At 40.6% G+C, this 19115-nt stretch overlaps 1 protein-coding gene across 3 annotated transcripts in view; it reads right to left on the bottom strand.

The window, feature by feature from the left end:
• Positions 1-19115, bottom strand: part of pdlim4 (PDZ and LIM domain 4) — a 182917-nt gene that overhangs the window by 55317 nt on the left and 108485 nt on the right. The window lies entirely within an intron of this gene.

The raw sequence follows: 19115 nt of genomic DNA, 5'->3' as shown, positions 1-19115 counted from the left end.
ATTTTACCGGCGATGACAGACATGGAACAGAGATGTATGGATAACCTGCAGATGCATTTGCAACTATATTACGTTTCCTTGCACCCACATTTAATGCGAAAAAAACACTTACCAATCGACGGATTTAAGTTGCTCCAGTGTCACAAGATGCGAAAGTCCTGATCGTTTGGTCCGCACATTTTACCGGCGATGCTAACGCAGCTATTCGGCCATGCTATGGCTATGAATAGCGTCAATAGCTATTCGCTCAATAGCTTCAGTGTCTTCTTCAACACTTTCATACTCCAACCATCCGTTTCAATACATGCGTAATCTGTTGAATCGCTTAAGCCGCTGAAATCCGAGTCTGAATACGAGCTAATGTCGCTATATCTTGCTGTGCTATTCGCCATTGTTGGTTTACATTGGCAGCACTGTATGACGTCACAGGGAAATGGATAGTCGCATCGCAAATAGCGAAAATCAAGCACTTTAAAGCTTTTTTTAGGGATATTCGAAGACCGGTAAAATTTTGAAAAAAACTTCAAAAAATACAACATGCCACTGGGAACTGATTTTTATTGTTTTTAACCCTTTTGAAATTGTGATAATTTTCCCCTTTAATGAATGTGTTCTTCTTGTTGAAGGACTGTATTGACACACTCTAATACCCGGTCTTTGGGTGTCCTGATACAACGTTTTCACTTCTGATACGATTCTTATAGTCAAGGCCCGCGGACCGGATCTATGAGCTATGGCCCCCGAGATGATATTTTATTAGTATTAGAACCGGCACGCAGCCCACAGCCGCCTGCTGCTGTTTTGCAGGCACCAATACTCCATCAGTGTTGGCACTAGGAATTTTCAAAATGTCATAAAAATCGAGTCATAAAAATGGGGTCTCACAGTAAATTTTTTAAAACAAATGGTACATGTATGCATTATCCTGTTATATCTCACATTCTATAGTGTTTTGGAAAAAGGTTGTCATATACATTACTTAATTCATTTTAAAAAAAATTACAAAAGAAAACCCACTTTTATCCATATGTAAATGTATTCATTTATAAAAAAAATCATTCACTTTATTATTTCCTTCATGGATCTAAACTTTACCCCTGTCGGTATTTTTTTTTACAATTTTATTGTAATATTTTCAAAATGTGTTTGTTCTATTTTTAGCATAAGTGAGACAAAGAAACCAATTTGAAGTTGTGTTTGTTTTTTAGTTTTAATGCCATGATTTTAATAGTCTGGCCCACATGTGCACATATTTTCCTCCATGCAGCCCCTGAGCTAAAATGAATTGGATACTTTTGTCATTAAGGAATCATGTGTATTGATACCGAAATTGATCCAATACGATATCATTCATCATTCATACTTGTTTTATTTAGTAGTGTGGAATGTTAGAAAAGGTTTGATCAAATGAAATGACTTAGACCAGTGGTCCCCAACCACCGGGCCGTGGCCCGATTGGTACCGGGCGGCAGAATTTTTTTTTATAAATTTTTATTAAAAAAAAAAATATATATATATATATATATATATATATGTATATTTTTTAAATTTATTTTATTTTATTTTTTTCATTAAATCAACATAAAAAACACAATATACACTTACAATTTGTGCACCAACCACAAACACCTCCCTTTTTCATGACAAAAACGTCCCTTTTTCATGACAAAGAAAAAAATCTAAAATGCTGAAAGGATTTAGTAGAGAACGTTCATGATAAAGTTCGCAACTTTCGGTGCTAAGAGAAAAGCCTTGCCTCTACCGGAAGGCGCAGACGATGACGTCACATGTTGATGGCGCCTCACATATTCACATTGTTTATAATGGGAGCGTCCAACAAAAACAGCTATTCAGACCGAGAAAACGACAATTTCCCCATTAATTTGAGCGAGGATGAAAGATTCATGTTTGAGGATATTGATAGCGACGGACTAGAAAAAAAAAAAAAAAAAAGATTTTAAAAATAAAAACGCGATTACATTGATACGGATTCACATGTTTTTAGACACATTTAGTAGGATAATTCTGGGAAATCCCTTATCTTTCCATTGTGTTGCTAGTGTTTTAGTGAGTTTAACAGTACCTGATAGTCGGAGGTGTACGTCCACGGCCGGGTGTTGACGCGCAGTGTCTCAGGGAAGTCGACGGCAGGTGTATGGGCGGCATAAGCTCAACTGATATCCGGTAAGAAGCTACTTTTTAACCACAATTTTCACACCAAAACCTGCTGGTTGGCATTCGGTTGGGATCCATGTCCGCTCTGATCCATAGTAAAGTTTCACCTCTGTGACTTTCAAACAAGGAATCACCGTGTGTTTGTGTGGCTAAAGGCTAAAGCTTCCCAACTCCGTCTTTCAACTTTGACTTTTCCAATATTAATTGAACAAATTGCAAAAGATTCAGCAACACAGATGTCCAAAATACTGTGTAATTATGCCGTTAAAGCAGACGACTTTTAGCTGTGTGTGTGCGCAGCGCTCATATTCCTAACAGCTCGTGACGTCAAGCGTACACGTCATCATTACGCGACGTTTTCAAGAAAAAACTCCCGGGAAATTTAAAATTGCAATTTAGTAAACTAAAAAGGCCGTATTGGCATGTGTTGCAACGTTAATATTTCATCATTGATATATAAATTATCAGACTGCGTGGTGGGTAGTAGTGGGTTTCAGTAGGCCTTTAACTTACATTTACAGATGTAGCGACAAATTGTAGTTACTGACAGTGGTTTTCTGAAGTGTATCTGAGCTCATGTGGTGATATCCTTTACACACTGATGTCGGTTTTTGATGCTGTACTGCCTGAGGGATCGAAGGTGTGTAACATAATCGCTTACGTGCAGTGATTTCTCCAGATTATCTGAACCTTTTGATGATATTACGGACCGTAGATGGTGAAATCCCTAAATTTCTTGCAATAGCTCGTTGAGAAATGTTGTTCTTTAACTGTTGGACAATTTGCTCACGCAGTTGTTCACGAAGTGGTGACCCTCACCCCATCCTTGTTTGCGAATGACTGAGCATTTCATGGAAGCTGCTTTTGTACCCAATCATGGCACCCACCTGTTCCCAATTAGCCTGTTCACCTGTGGGATGTTCCAAATAAGTGTTTGATGAGCATTCCTCGACTTTCTCAGTTTTTTTGAAGCATGTTGCAAGCATCAAATTCCAAATAAGCTAATATTTGCAAAAAAAAAACCACAGTTTTCCAGTTTGAACGTTAGGTATCTCTTCTTTGCAGTCCATCCAATTGAATATAGGTTGAAAAGGATGAGCAAATCATTGTATTCCATTTTTATTTACAAATTACACGACGTGTCGAATTCACTGGTTTTGGGTTTTGTAACTTTGAGGCCTTGTATGTGTGCGTTATATGCAACCTTAATTATCTGATACTTGTTTATATTGACAAGTGTTCTGTTTTACACTGCAATATTGTTCAATTATCATTACCTTGGTCTACCTTGTGTACTAAACTATTGTGTAGGTGCTAGCTCCTAGTAGCCTATTATAGCCTGTATACTTTTTCCAAAGGACTTTAGGAAAATAGAATAAATTATGTGCTTATTGGAAGATAATTAGATGTTAACTGATCAGTTTTGCACAAGTAAACATGCTGCAGGACTAATGCAAGCCAATACTAGATTTTTCACTGATATCAAACCGATATCAATATCGGATTGGAACCCCACTAGATTGTGGTAAACTGTTATAGAACCTGTTTTGTCTGGCTTGCCCCTGACAGTTTGTTTATGTTTTAGTTTTTCCTCTGTGTGTGTGTAGTATTTCCTGCCTTTAGTTCCTGTCAGCGCTCTTAATTTGTCTGTTTGCTGTCTTCCTCCCTGAGTGCTGTGTCCCCTCAGTTGCGGCTGATTGGCAGCTGGCCACACCTGGTGTCAATCAGCCCACTCCTATTTGAACCTGTTTTGTCCTCCAGTCGAGTGCTGGATTATTGTATTGTCGATGTCACTTCCGTATCGTCGCTCCTGTCGTGTCACTGCAGCTAGCGGTAAGCTATATTTCGGTATCTGTTTGTAGCTTACTGTCTTTTGTACCCTGCTTCCGTTTTGTTTTCATTCTACAAGTAACGACTTCTATTTTCCTGCTCGCTACCCGCTAGCTTCCACGCTAGGCCCTTTTGTTTTTGCTAGCTCCCATGCTAGCTCTTTTAGTTGTGTTATCCGCCTCGTGCGCGCTTTTCGTTGTACCCCTTTTGTTCTTGTTCTAGTATTTTAATTAAAACATGCCTGCCTCCTTCTCTGCATTTTGGGGTCCGTCACAAACTAACTCTGACATGTTTAGACCCGTTGGACCACAGCCATACTCTACATAGTTTTATAGTAAAACCACACAAGTCAAACTCCACAGCACAGAACAACAATAACGTCCAATAAAAATGATACATATAACATTCCTATGCGCCAAAAACACTCGAGTTTGCATGTTTTTACCTTGGTAACAAAAAACCCACCCCCCCTGATGGTACGTGGATGAAGTCGTCAACACATCATAACTTTCCAGAAGTCTAATAACTTATTAGATATGTCTTTAGGTTGCCTGTAATTGACACCAGTTGTGTCGACGTACAAGAAAGAACATGACTCACGGACTGGCAGCCATGACAAGATATGTCATTTACTGAACTGAACAGGCCTTACGTACTTACTTGTGTCATTGATCTCTTCCTTTTGAAAGGCAGGGATTGTGAGGCTAATAAAAGCGTATGTGTCATGGCTAACTTTTTGTCATATGACAAACAACTTCTTGCTTCATCGCCTTGTTACCAAATGGGAAAGGATCCAAAAGGGCGACCTCAGGACCGGACAAGTCGAGGGTTGTTACTTAGCAACCGTGACGCAGCCAGCCGGATTGAATTATGAGATATGTGAGATACGAACACGTTCATAAGAACGCTGGGTGTCTTTGTAAGATGCTTTCATATTCGCCATGTTTGGTTTCGATGGCGACCGGAAAAACAATCCGGGGGAAAAGAAGCGTCGCTTGTTTTTTTGGAGTCGGTCACTTTGAAATTGACATTTAGGAACTTGGAATTTATCGCCATAATCATTAGTATGGGAAGACATTGGACGCATGAGTGGAAAATGGAGCCTAGGTTTTTCAGCAATAACTTGAACAATGTCTCCTCCGATTGGTCACATTTTGAGTTATTCCTTGTCGGGAAGGATCTCGAGGGGGATTCAAACCCTGGCAGATGGATGATGTCCAGAAGATGAAGAGCAAGGTCCTTCTGACCAGCTTCCATTCATCAGCCGCTCTTTGTAGGACAACACGTTTCATCTTCTAAACCTCGCTGTGTCTGACCCCAGGATTAACGCAGTTTGAGAAGTGAAGCCTTTTTTCCCCTCCTGATTTATCGAGCAGTAACCACTATCTTTTAGGGGGGATGGAAACAAGATATTTAGCATCAATTTCCAGCTGTGGGCTGCCAAAAATGATCCTGTTGTTTCTGCCTCCTCTTGCTCGCTGATTGCTACAGCAGATTTGTGGTGCCGGAGGGATAGGGGGCGCTGCAACCCGGGTTCCAGCAACCTACTTTAAGTGTTGTCGTCAAAAATCGACATTAACATTTGCCGTCCATAATAATAACCTCGTCAAAAATCGAACGTGCTTGAATGAGCGTAACCAGCAAACGGGAAGAAATAAATGGTTGCGGCTATCACAACAAGCACACAAATACTTCACTCTACACCGGGGGTCAGCAACCCGCGGCTCTTTGGTGCTGCCCCAGTGGCTCCCTGGAGCATTTTTAAAAAAGGATTGTAAATGGAAAAAAATGGGGGAATATAAATATTTTTTGTTTTAGTTTGTTTTTTGTTTGAGGACATACATGACACAAACCTTTCTAATTGTTAGAAAGCCCACTGTTCAATATGTTTGTGTGTCTGCTTCACTGATGAGAATATTTGGTGAACATCGTTTTGTCCTACTAATTTGGCGGTTCTTGAACTCACCATAGTGTGGGACTTGGACGCAACAGCTTGTTTACATGTAAAATCTTCCACTCCTTCTTTGTCCACCAAAAGTTTTATGCTGTGCGTGAGTGCACAAAGGTGAGCTTTGTTGAAGTTATTGACTTGTTACAGTGCTTGTTGGATTTATTATGTGTATATGTATTTATGGCGGGCTTGCTTGGGAGTTTTAAGATGGGCGTGGCTACCACTGTCAGGTGACTACTTGGGTAACTTTTAAAAATGTGTCATTGTTCGTTTGGTAAAATACAGCGTTCTTTGTCACCGGCATACCCCACTGGTAAGATCATTTTATGTCCGTTTTCTTGGTTGGATCAACTGAACTATTGTTTAAAATCCATGTTTGCTCGCTTCCTTTCTTTTTTGTTTGTTGTGTGTTCGCTAAGTCCGCGGCGTTTGTTGTGCGGCTGGCTGGCTGTTTGACAGCCACAGCAAACACGCACTGTTTTAGCTTTTGAACGGCATCGGCAATATTATTAAGTTAAAGGGTGCAAGCACAGTAATGTGCGGATTGAAATCTGTTGTATTAGAGTGTTGTCACGTTGTGTGTGTGTCCGGCGGAATTTGAGTGATCGTAGGTTTATTCTTGGCGTGAGTTCAAAAATACCGGCACTTTACTTCCTGGTTTGGCTGATGGGATTTGTAGTTCTCTAATGTAGTTCTGCTTAAATGTGTAATGTGTGGCTAAAACAGAGCGCCTTTGTTTATGTTCTTTTTTAGTATGCTTGTCCATGAATCATGGCGACATTATAAATGATTCTGATCACATTTAAAACATTATATGACATAAATTAATGATGATAATAAAATGTAATGCTAAAATTAATAAGTTAGGATAAAATCACAGTGATTGATAATATGTCATATCAAGGTTGACAACAATACGGTTCAGTTGATTAATTCATGTTTATTATTTACATTATGATGATTCAAAAATAGATACATTGTTTTGTTGTGTTCATGTTTACTTTTAGGTTATTACCTGCTGCTGCTATTGCTACTACTGCTGCTGCTATTGCAACTACTGCTGCTGCTATTGCAACTACTGCTGCTGCTACTGCAACTGTTGCTGCAATAGTACCAAATAAAACAAGCAAAAAAGTGCACAGCGAGTAAATCCTTTTATGCTGAGTGACGACCCCTATTTAGAGGGCCAATATGGAAAAAACTGAACAGTGCTAATAAGATATATTTGGTCAGTGCATGACTGCAAGCTAATCCATGCTAACATGCTATTCAGGCTAGCTGTATATACATATTGCATCATTATGCCTCATTTCTAGGTATATTTGATCTCATTGAATATCCTTTACTTTTATTCTCTTTGTATATAATTTAGTTTTGCATGTCTCATGATACATTTTAGATAGTTGTTTTGTGTGCCATGTTGTTCCAGACCACAGCAAACATTACATAGGTTGCCAAAGATTGTAATAAATCCAATAGAAGAAGACAACCTGCAGTTTCCTTAAACTTGGACACACACATCGATACCTTTGGCCATTAAAAGCCCGTCATTTCCAGGAGTTATCTCACCGTCCGAGTAGCCTCTAAATTACTAATGGTTTCTAATGTTCTAAAAATGTGTAGACTAAATATTACATTTCAACATTTCTATCAACGAAGATTTGCTTCAGCCTGCGACATAGTCATTTTGACAGTAGGCTATTATGGCTAATATGGACACTTATGCCATGTGTTGCCTTCATTATAAGACTTATGTACGGCTTTTCAACCAGACAGATTTGTTTTTTGGTCCAACATGGCTCTTTCAACGTTTTGGGTTCCGACTAAACCCATCGAAGACACAAATGCGTTTCTGAATTCGCAAAGCAGACCTTGCATTCTGTGATGCGGAAATATTTACAGCAGAGGTAAGTCAGACATGTAGATGTCTCTGCGATCTCCTATTTGCCTCAATTATATAGTTAGCTAGCTAGCTCGATGACAACAGTCATTTAAACCAAAAATGTGTGCAGCTCTGTGAACACGTCATCGTTGCAAAAGCCAATTTTTAAAGCTGCAAACACCAAAACCAGTGAAGTTGGCACGTTGTGTATTTCGGAAATAAGAACAGAATACAATGATTTGTGAATCCTTTTCAACTTATATTTAATTGAATAGACTGCAAAGACAATATATTTTGTGTTCAAACTTTTTTTTTGCAAATAATCATTCATTTTGAATTTAATGCCAGCAACACTTTGCAAAAAAGTTGGCACAGGGGCATTTTTACCACTGTGTTACATGGTCTTTCCTTTCAACAACACTCAGTAAACGTTTGGGAATTGAGGAGACCAATTTTTGAATCTTTTCAGGTGAAATTCTTTCCCATTCTTGCTTGATGTACAGATTAAGTTGTTCAACAGTCGGGGTCTCCATCGTGGTATTTTAGGCTTCATAATGCGCCACACATTTTCAATGGTAGACGGGTCTGGACTACAGGCAGGCCAGTCTGGTACCCGCACTCTTTTACTATGAAGACACGCTGTAGTGACATGTGGCTTGGCAATGTCTTGCTGAAATAAGCAGGGGCATCAATGACAATGTTGTTTGTATGGCAACATATGTTGCTCTGAAACCTGTATGTACCTTTCAGCATTAATGGTGCCTTCACAGCACTAATACACCCCCATACCATCACAGATGGTTCTTTTCCTCTTTATTCCGGAGGTCTTGACATCCACAGTTTCCAAAAACAATTTGAAATGTGGACTCGTCAGACCACAGAACACTTTTCCACTCTGCATCAGTCCATCTTAGGATGAGCTCGGGCCCAGCGAAGCCGGCGGCGTTTCTGGGTGTTGTTGATAAATGGCTTTGGCTTTGCATTGTAGAGTTTTAACTTGCACTTACAGATGTAGCGACCAACTGTGAATACTGACAGTGGTTTTCTGAAGTGTTTCTGAACCCATGTGCTTTATCCTTTTTTGATGCAATACCGCCTTAGGGCTCGAAGGTCACGTGCATGCCGCTTACGTGCAATGATTTCTCCCGATTCTCTGTACCTTTTGATGATATTACAGACCGTGGATGGTGAAATCACTAAATTATTTGCAATAGCTAGTTGAGAAATGTTGTTCTTAAACTGTTAGATAATTTTTTTCACGCATTTGTTCACAAAGTGGTGACCTTTTTTGTGAATGACTGAGCATTTCATGGAAGCTGCTTTTCCCATCTGTCCCCAATTAGCTTGTTCACCTGTGGCATGTTCCAAATAAGTGTTTGATGAGCATTCCTCAAATTTCTCAGTCTTGTTTGCCGCTTGTGCCAGCTTTTTTTTTTTAAACATGTCACAGGCGTCAAATTCCAAATGAGCTAATATTTGAAAAAAATAACAAAAGTTTTCCAATTGGAACGTTAGGTATCTTGCAGTCTGTTTTTATTTACGATTTACACAACTTGCCAACTTCACTGGTTTTGGGTTTTGTAGATTGTTTTGTTGTCGTGGTTATTGCTGTTACATGATTGCATAAACATTTTTATCAGCACTTTGCCTGTCTTTTTTTGGAATTTTGTCCGTCAGTCACAATCTTTAAGTAACTCGTAAATAAACGCTAGCAAAAGTCAGGTATCTATTCCTCTTATAAAGCGCTCTACAAAAATCCCTCTAAAACCCTACTTCAAGGTTTTATATACATGCTGTAAGTATATACTGTATGTACTGTAGTAACATTCATAATAACATTTTAAAGGGGAACATTATCACAATTTCAAAAGGGTTAAAAACAATAAAAATCAGTTCCCAGTGGCTTGTTGTATTTTTTGAAGTTTTTTTCAAAATTTTACCGGTCCCCGAATATCCCTAAAAAAAGCTTTTAAGTGATTGATTTTCGCTATTTGCGATGCGACTCTCCATTTCCCTGTGACGTCATACAGTGCTGCCAATGTAAACAAACAATGGCGAATACCACAGCAAGATATAACGACAATAGCTCGGATTCAGACTCGGATTTCAGCAGTTTAAGCGATTCAACAGATTACGCATGTATTGAAACGGATGGTTGGAGTATGAATGTATTGAAGAAGAAACTGAAGCTATTGAGCGAATAGCTTTTGACGCTATTCATAGCCACAGCATGGTCGAATAGCTGCGTTAGCATCGCCGGTAAAATGTGCGGACCAAACGATCAGGACTTTCGCATCTCATGATACTGGAGCATCTTAAATCCTTCGATTGGTAAGTGTTTTTTTTCGCATTAAATGTGGGTGGAAGGAAACGTAATATAGTTGCAAATGCATCTGCAGGTTATCCATACATCTCTGTGCCATGTCTGCTTTAGCACCACCGGTAAATAGCATGTTAGCATCGATTAGCCTAGCATGTTAGCATCGATTAGCTGGCAGTCAACATCAACGAAACTCACCTTTGTGAATTCGTTGACTTTATAGTTGCAAATGCATCTGCAGGTTATCCATACATCTCTGTGCCATGTCTGCTTTAGCACCGCCGGTAAATAGCATGTTAGCGTTGATTAGCATAGCATGTTAGCATCGATTAGCTGGCAGTCACGCCGCAACCAAATATGTCTGATTAGCACATAAGTCAACATCAACAAAACTCACCTTTGTGATTTAGTTGAATTTATTGTTGCAAATACATCTGCAGGTTATCCATACATCTCTGTGCCATGTCTGTCATCGCGGGTAAAATGTGGAGACACTTTGGCACATTCAGTGGGGGTCTGGTGGCAGACACTTTCGCATCTTCGGGCCAGTAGTGCAACTTGAATCCCTCCCTGTTAGTGTTTTTACACCCTCCGACAACACACCGACGAGGCATGATGTCTCCAAAGTTCCAAAAAATAGTTGAAAAAACGGAAAATAACAGATCTGAGACCCGGTGTTTGTAATGTGTTGAAAACGAAAATGGCGGCTGTATTACCTCGGAGACGTCACATTCTGACGTCATCGCAAAAAGAGCGATAAACAGAAAGGTGTTTAATTCGCTAAAATTCACCCATTTAGAGTTCGGAAATCGGTTAAAAAAATATATGGTCTTTTTTCTGCACCATCAAGGTATATATTGACGCTTACATAGGTCTGGTGATAATGTTCCCCTTTAAGTACAGAGGGGCTTATCAATTTCACAGACACATCACAACTTTTGCGGCCCTGTGAGGAGGTGGCGACTTGTCCAGGGTGTACCCCGCCTTTCGCCCAAATGCAGCTGAAAAAGGCTCCAGCGACCCCAAAAGGGACAAGTGGTAGAAATGGATGGATGGATGGATCACAATATTTGCTTTTACCTTCAACAACAACAACACTATTAATCAGGGCAGACTTCATGAGAGACAACAGAGACTACTTTGGGACAAAAGATGATCCAGAAAACTTATATTTTTGATCCTGAATATAAGTAAGATGATCTGTAAGTTTTAAAAGCTGTGTTCTAAACAGATCAGGCTTTAGTGAAGCACTGCAGTTATGCTAAGTGCTAAACATTAAATACAAACTATGAACATAATAAAACAATCACTTTGGGGCGGCAATTCTCGGTTGGTAGAGTGGCGGTATCAGCAACTTGAGGGTTGCAGGTTCGATTCCCGCTTCCGCCATCCTAGTCACTGCCGTTGTGTCCTCGGGCAAGACACTTTGCCCACCTGCTCCCAGTGCCACCCACACTGGTTTAAACGTAACTTAGATATTGGGTTTCACTATGAAACTTTGAGTCACTACAGAAAAGCGCTATATAAATATAATTCACTTCACTTCACTTACTCACTGAAATGCCAACGAATTGGATGATTATATTTTAATCATTATTCTCATCCAGGTTAAAAAAAAAAAAAAAAGCGTATTTTTGTGTCTTTCTTGCGATCTTTGTTGGATGTCAAAGTTGACCAACTTCTCGGTTTATGTCCAAAACCTTCTCCTATCCAGGTGATGTGAAGTGAATTATATTTATATAGCGCTTTTTCTCTTGTGACTCAAAGCGCTTTACATAGGGAAACCCAATATCTCATTTTTACATTTAAACCAGTGTGGGTGGCACTGGGAGCAGTGGGTAAAGTGTCTTGCCCAAGGACACAACGGCAGTGACTAGGATGGCGGAAGCGGGGATCGAACCTGTAACCCTCAAGTCGCTGGCACGGCCGCTCTACCAACCGAGCTATACCGCCCCAGGTGAGAGGCATGATTTATAATCTAGAATTAACTTTCACCTACTTATAGTAACAATATCGTTAATACTTGGTTAATACGAGATGTAAATAGGATATTGTTGGGGATTTTTGGATGTTTTTAGAGGGCTTTATGGGCGGAATAGAGTATTCCTATTAGCTGCATCGTTAGCCACCTTGTACTTGCTGTATTTTACAAGTTAGAATGCATTAAAAAAAAGAATTGTAAGTGTGAATTGTTACATAATGATAGTGAATGATATGCAAAGTTCCCCAAAATGTGCACTTCCCGTTTAAATAGACAAACAGTAAATACATGAGCAGCACAGTTGATACATAATGGAGAAATTACGTTGTTGCAGTGCAGGCTTTTACACACAGTAGCAGAATTATGAAAAACAAAAACATTTTAATAAATACCACATATTGCACACTGATACATATAAATACAAGATAAAATAAATTTAAAAAACCACTAACATCCGTATTGCAAACCAAGAAAGATTGAGTAATGAAGTATAATACTCTTCATTGTTTGGTCTGCTTTTCCTTCCCTTGTGGAGGTTTGCTGATGCAAAGATGAGGTTTTTGCAGTTGGCTTTGGCTTCCAGGAACAGGCTGTGCTCGATAATAACCAACCATCTTTAAATTGAGATGTGGCTCCTCATTCATTTATTTTTTTTTTTACTCGAGATTCCGCTCCTAACCTCATTCCGAAGAAGACAGGGTCATTTTTCTGTGTGCGCCGTCAGCCTTGTTTGGTAATCTGAGATGAGGTTTAAAGTTTGGTTCTAGTCAGTAAGTGGAGACGATTATGGGCGTCTCACCTGAGGGGATGATTCCTCATCATAGTTCTTGACATCAATGAATGATGGATCGATGGCTGCTGGTTCCCTAACTTCCTTCCTGCTGCACCGGCTCTAATCTTCAATTGATGTCGCATTTTTAGCCACCACAAAAGAGACCTTGGTAGAGCATGAGAAGTGGGAGGGATGAACGGATCAAGTGATTTTCTTTGAGCCTTTGTCCCCCTGCCGGAGTCCTGTGTTCCTTTGTCCAGAGCAGCATTAATTCCTCAGCAATGAGTCACAGGTCGCAGAGTCGAAGCAAGGCCGCGCCTCTGTCTTTTCTCTGCCCGCTTTCTGTAATTCCTTTTGGAAAAGTAACAAACACCCTGAGAAATGCGTTGAATCATGTCGTTGTGAGCAGGATTATGCGAGATCTACTTGAAGGATTTGCACAAAGCTTTGTGGAGGGTTGGGCAGTGAGCCAAGAAATATAACCCAATTTTATTTCCTTTAATTACTCAAGGAAGGATTCATAAATCTCCTAAACTCTTTCTGCCCTTAGTGCCATTTTGGTTGTGTTGAAGCCTTCCACCTGTTGTACCCTGGTCTGGACTTAATCCTGCAATGTTTCTTCTTTAATGTAAGTGAAACCGATGCATGCATGGTCGGGGTGTCCCAGTTATGAAGAATGAACAAGACAGGCTCTTCGTGGCTCCCCTTTCAGCACATCCATCAGCGGGACTCCATCCCAGCAACCTGGCACACATCCCAACCACCATCTGCCTCTTTAGGCCTCTGTGACCACATGGCTTTCTGCAGTAAGCTCCCGCAGAAGTGGAACTGGAGGCAGCATGGGGAGCCTCCGTAAGACTAGTATAAAAAGAAGACGAGAGAATGGTTCTGGACTTAGAAGTCACCAGGTACACGGGAGTGGAGGCAAGCAAGGGATCTGGCGGCACTATGGAGAATACATCTCCAGATGGGAAGAGTTTTCCTCTACAGCCGGTTCATTCATCCACAGATTGTTTTCATTTGGGTGCATATATAGTGCAAGTCTAATTTAGCAGATGTACCATCAGCAACCCTCAAGTGGAGAGCTCTTCTTATGGCTTATTATGTCCTGATGGTGGATAATCCAGAGAAAGGTTGTGGGGTTAGGGAGTATTTAGGGCTAGGATTAGTGGTTTGAGGGTAAGGGGGTGGAGTTCGGTGGCCGAGTTCAAGGTCTGATCAAACTGAAAAACTAGGTCTGTCTTCGACCGAGGATTATCATGGTCGAATCTGATTTGTTAGATTTCCCAACAGTCAGCAATCAGTTGACAATGTGCTTTTTAAAAAAAAAAAAGAAAAGAGTACAGCTAAAGAAAACAGATAAAACAATCAGATCAACAAATAAACACGGAAAAGTTTGGACAATTTAGTGAGATCTTCGGGTCACGACACTCCGGCCGATGTTTTACTGTGTTTCTCCGACTGTGGGTGCTTACATGTACATTAATGATTTGATTAATTTATGATGGCTCAGGTGTGATTCACCACAATACTGACCCACCGCACACTGGATTCCAGTTAATTAAAATACCACAACACTGGATATTGTTCAGATAAGTTAAATTCAATTTAAGAAATTGCACACAAAGCAACACAGGAGGTGACTATAACGTGCGCATTTTCTGCGCATGCGTACTAGGTCGTGATAGGCCAGCGGACGGAGGGGGCGAGGGTGTCTTAAAGGGAAACATTATCACAATTTCAAAAGGGTTGAAAACAATAAAAATCAGTTCCCAGTGGCTTGTTGTATTTCTTGAAGTTTTTTGCAAAATTTTACCGGTCCCCGAATATCCCTAAAAAAAGCTTTAAAGTGCTTGATTTTTGCTATTTGCGATGCAACTATCCATTTCCCTGTGACGTCATACAGTGCTGCCAATGTAAACAAACAATGGCAAATAGCACAGCAAGATATAGCGACATTAGCTCGGATTCAGACTCGAATTTCAGCGACTTAAGCGATTTAACAGATTACGCATGTATTGAAACGGATGGTTGGAGTATGAAAGTATTGAAGAAGAAACTGAAGCTATTGAGCGAATAGCTATTGACGCTATTCATAGCCATAGCATGACCGAATAGCTGCGTTAGCATCGCCGGTAAAATGTGCGGACCAAACGATCAGGACTTTCGCATCTTGTGACACTGGAGCAACTTAAATCCTTCGATTGGTAAGTGTTTTTTTCGCATTAAATGTGGGTGGAAGGAAACGTAATATAGTTGCAAATGCATCTACAGGTTATCCATACATCTCTGTTCCATGTCTGCTTTAGCACCGCCGGTAAATAGCATGTTAGCATCGATTAGCATAGCATGTTAGCATCGATTAGCTGGCAGTCAACATCAACAAAACTCACCTTTGTGAATTCGTTGACTTTATAGTTGCAAATGCATCTGCAGGTTATCCATACATCTCTGTGCCATGTCTGCTTTAGCACCGCCGGTAAATAGCATGATAGCGTCGATTAGCGTAGCATGTTAGCATCGATTAGCTGGCAGTCACACCGCAACCAAATATGTCTGATTAGCACATAAGTCAACATCAACATAACTCACCTTTGTGATTTCGTTGACTTTATCGTTGCAAATGCATCTGCAGGTTATCCATACATCTCTGTGCCATGTCTGTCATCGCTGGTAAAATGTGGAGACACTCTGGCAGCTTCAATGGGGGTCTGGCGGCAGACACTTTTGCATCTTCGGGCCAGTGGTGCAACTTGAATCCCTCCCTGTTAGTGTTGTTACACCCTCCGACAACACACCGACGAGGCATGATGTCTCCAAAGTTCCATTAAATAGTCGAAAAAACGGAAAATAACTGAGCTGAAACCCGGTGTTTGTAATGAGTTGAAAATGAAAATGTATTACCTCCGAGATGTCATGTTCTGACGTCATCGCAAAAAGAGCCATAAACAGAAAGGCGTTTAATTCGCCAAAATTCACCCATTTACAGTTCGGAAATGGGTTGAAAAAATATACATGGTCTTTTTTCTGCACCATCAAGGCATATATTGACGCTTACATAGGTCTGGTGATAATGTTCCCCTTTAAACAACAATTGTGTGCGTGCGGACAAGGATAGGGTTAGGTGGGACTTACCCTTAGTGTAGAAGGGCTTAAATCTACCATGAAAATCAACTTTTTGGGAGAAACACGGGGGAACTTTATTTTAAATGGGAAAGTTCCTATAAATGTTCCTTTTGTGTAGAACTTTCGACAAATTGTTGAGCACCTAACACGACTAAGCTTGAACGACGATTCAACAAAGTTCACGCTCTTTGAACCCTTGAAAACAGCTCTGTGATTGGAATGATGAAACAATGTGGGCGGTGACAATAATGGAAGCGGAAACATCCAAAGAAACATTCTTGCATTACGGCAGACCTCACATGCAAGGAGTGCACTGTAATTTTGCACAGACGTGCAGACTCATATATTTGTCCACGGGCAACAGCAGCAGCAAAATTACAGGTCTCTCGTTTCTCTCCTACTTTTTGACTGTTTGGACTATTTTATGGTGCGGTCTTTTAATGGGGGCCGGTCCTTAGTGGGGATTATATTCTTCAAGTTCTTGTGAGTCAGCGTCGGGATCTAATGTTGAAATGACATATGAAATATTTCATTTCATTGCGCTGTAAAACGGCTTCTGTGAGCGTACTGTTTTGTATAGCGTATTAAAATGTACGAGTAACCATTGTGCCTTTTAGAGATGCGCGGATAGGCAATTATATCAACCTCAACCGCATCACCAGAGTCGTCATCCACCCGCCGTCCACCCGAACCAACATTTTATCTGGACCGTACCCGCCCGCCAACCGCCCGCGGAAATATATCAGAGGTCACCCGCCTTTACCATTCACAGAGCTATATAAACCTGTTTCAAAGAGTAATGAAGACAATTTGAGCCGCTAACGTTCTCGCGAAAATCCAACAGCGTTCAGCCTGATGACAAGAATATGGGCGTACTGTGAAGCCATTGTCTTAGACACCTTCAAAAACATGTACGAACCGATAGTTGGTCCGGCAACATGTTGTGTGCTGTTTCCGCAATTACAAGTACAAGATTGAAAGGCATACTGGGTGACACAGAGTACACTGATGGTTGTGATATAAACAACTTTAACACTTACGCCACGCTGTGAAGCCACACAATACAAAAATGACAAACACATTTCGGGAGAACATCCTCACAGTAACACAACATAAACGCAACACAACAAATACCCATAATCCTTTGTATCCGTGACACCCCCTGAATATATTTTACAACCCCGCCCACCTTACCGACGCACGAAGGGTGGGGGGGAGGGGTTTGCTGCTAGCGGGGTGTATAAAATAGTCAGGGGTTTGTCATGAATACAAAGGACTCTGGGTACTTGTTGTGTTGCGTTTATGTTGTGTTACTGTGAGGATGTTCTCCCGAAATGTGTTTGTCTTTCGTAATTGGTGTGGCTTCACAGCGCGGCGCATATTACTAAGAATGTTAAAATTGTTTATATCACAACCATTAGTGTACTCTGTGTCACCCAGTATGCCTTGCAGTCGTGTGCGTGTTGCCGCGGAAGCTACACACAACATGATGCTGGTGTGACAAGCAGATCGTACATGTTTTAGAAGGCGACAAAGCCAATGGCTTCATAGCACGCCCTAATACTTATTATCTGGGTGACTGCTGGCAGTCGTTCAAGAGAATTATAGCGTCTCCTATTGTCTTCTTCGCTATATGACACGGGTCTTAAATGGCTCTTTGAATGGCAAAGATCACCGATCCCAGAACCATGTATATCAAAAATTAACGGATGGTTCAACCGCCACCCGCCCGAATCTAATTAAAATCTATTTTTTCGTCATGTCAACCGCCCGACCCGCGGTTTATCCGCGGACTCCGCGGATGAGATCGCAAACCGCGCATCTCTAGTGCCTTTTGAACGTGTCCCCTCTTTATGATGACTTTTGGAGAGACACTGGAGGCGTATTGACTGTTTTGATAGAGTTTCCAGTAGCACGCACCAGACAACTAAAAGTGCCCATGTGGACTTTCTGACTCACTGCTTGTCTTCCTGGCTTTTAATGTTTGTTCTATTACTTTCCTCCAGTTTGCCAACTGCATCTTTTTTTACTTCCCTGGAAGGAATTTAGCTTCCGATGCATTGTCCGCAACACATGCCGAGGAACACTCGGTATGCGGAATACGACCATACAGCAGAAGGTTTCAGTCGCCAGTTTTTACTATCTTTACTGAAGTATCCATAGGCGACTTTTCTCTGAAGCCCGTCCCCTTCACCTCGGTGGAAAAGTATCCCAAATGTGCACGTTTCGCCTTTCCTCCTCCTCCTGTCCAACGGCAGGGAAGCTCACACTGTAATTATTCACCCGATATACGGCCCGCGAGGTCACATACCAACGGCCCGCCTCGCTCCATCTTCGCGGTGCCGCTACATGACACCCAATTGCTATCTTGTCAGCCCTGAAGATTAAGGCTGAAATATGAACAGCTTGATTTACTTGGGGTGAAAGTTTGAAGAAGGTGTTTTTAACCTGAACGACCAACGCATAGGGCAGGAAGAGATCCCTTTTATGAATGGCAAAGTGAGAAAGTAGAGATATAACAGCAGGGGTGTCCTAACTTTTTCACTCGGGGGGCCATATTGGGCTAAAAGCATGTAAAATAACTATATATATGTATTAGGGTTGTACAGTATACTGGTACTAATGTTGTCTTGATACCAATATTTTGGTATCTGTATCAAAAGTATTTTGGTACTTTTTAATACTTTTCTAAATAAAGGGGACCACAAAAATGTCATTATTGGCTTTATTTTAACAAAAAAAGTAACGGTATATTAAACATATGTTTCTTATTGCAAGTTTGTCCTTAAATAAAATTGTGAACATACTGAAAAACTTGTCAATTAGTATCGAGTAAACAAATAATGACTTCTAATTAGTCTGCTGACGTATGCAGTAACATAGTGTGTCATTTATCATTCTATTATTCTATCAAAATTATTAAGTACAAGTGGTAGAAAATGAATTATTAATCTATTTGGTTAGTTACTGTTATTATTTGCTTATTTTCTGTTTCAACATGTTTTATCTACACTTCTGTTAAAATGTAGCAATCACTTATTCTTCTCTTGTTTGATACTTTACATTAGTTTTGTATTA

This window comes from Nerophis ophidion, linkage group LG28 (assembly GCF_033978795.1).
Source record: "Nerophis ophidion isolate RoL-2023_Sa linkage group LG28, RoL_Noph_v1.0, whole genome shotgun sequence".
NCBI lineage: Eukaryota > Metazoa > Chordata > Actinopteri > Syngnathiformes > Syngnathidae > Nerophis > Nerophis ophidion.
This window is presented reverse-complemented; position numbering and strand designations above follow the sequence as displayed.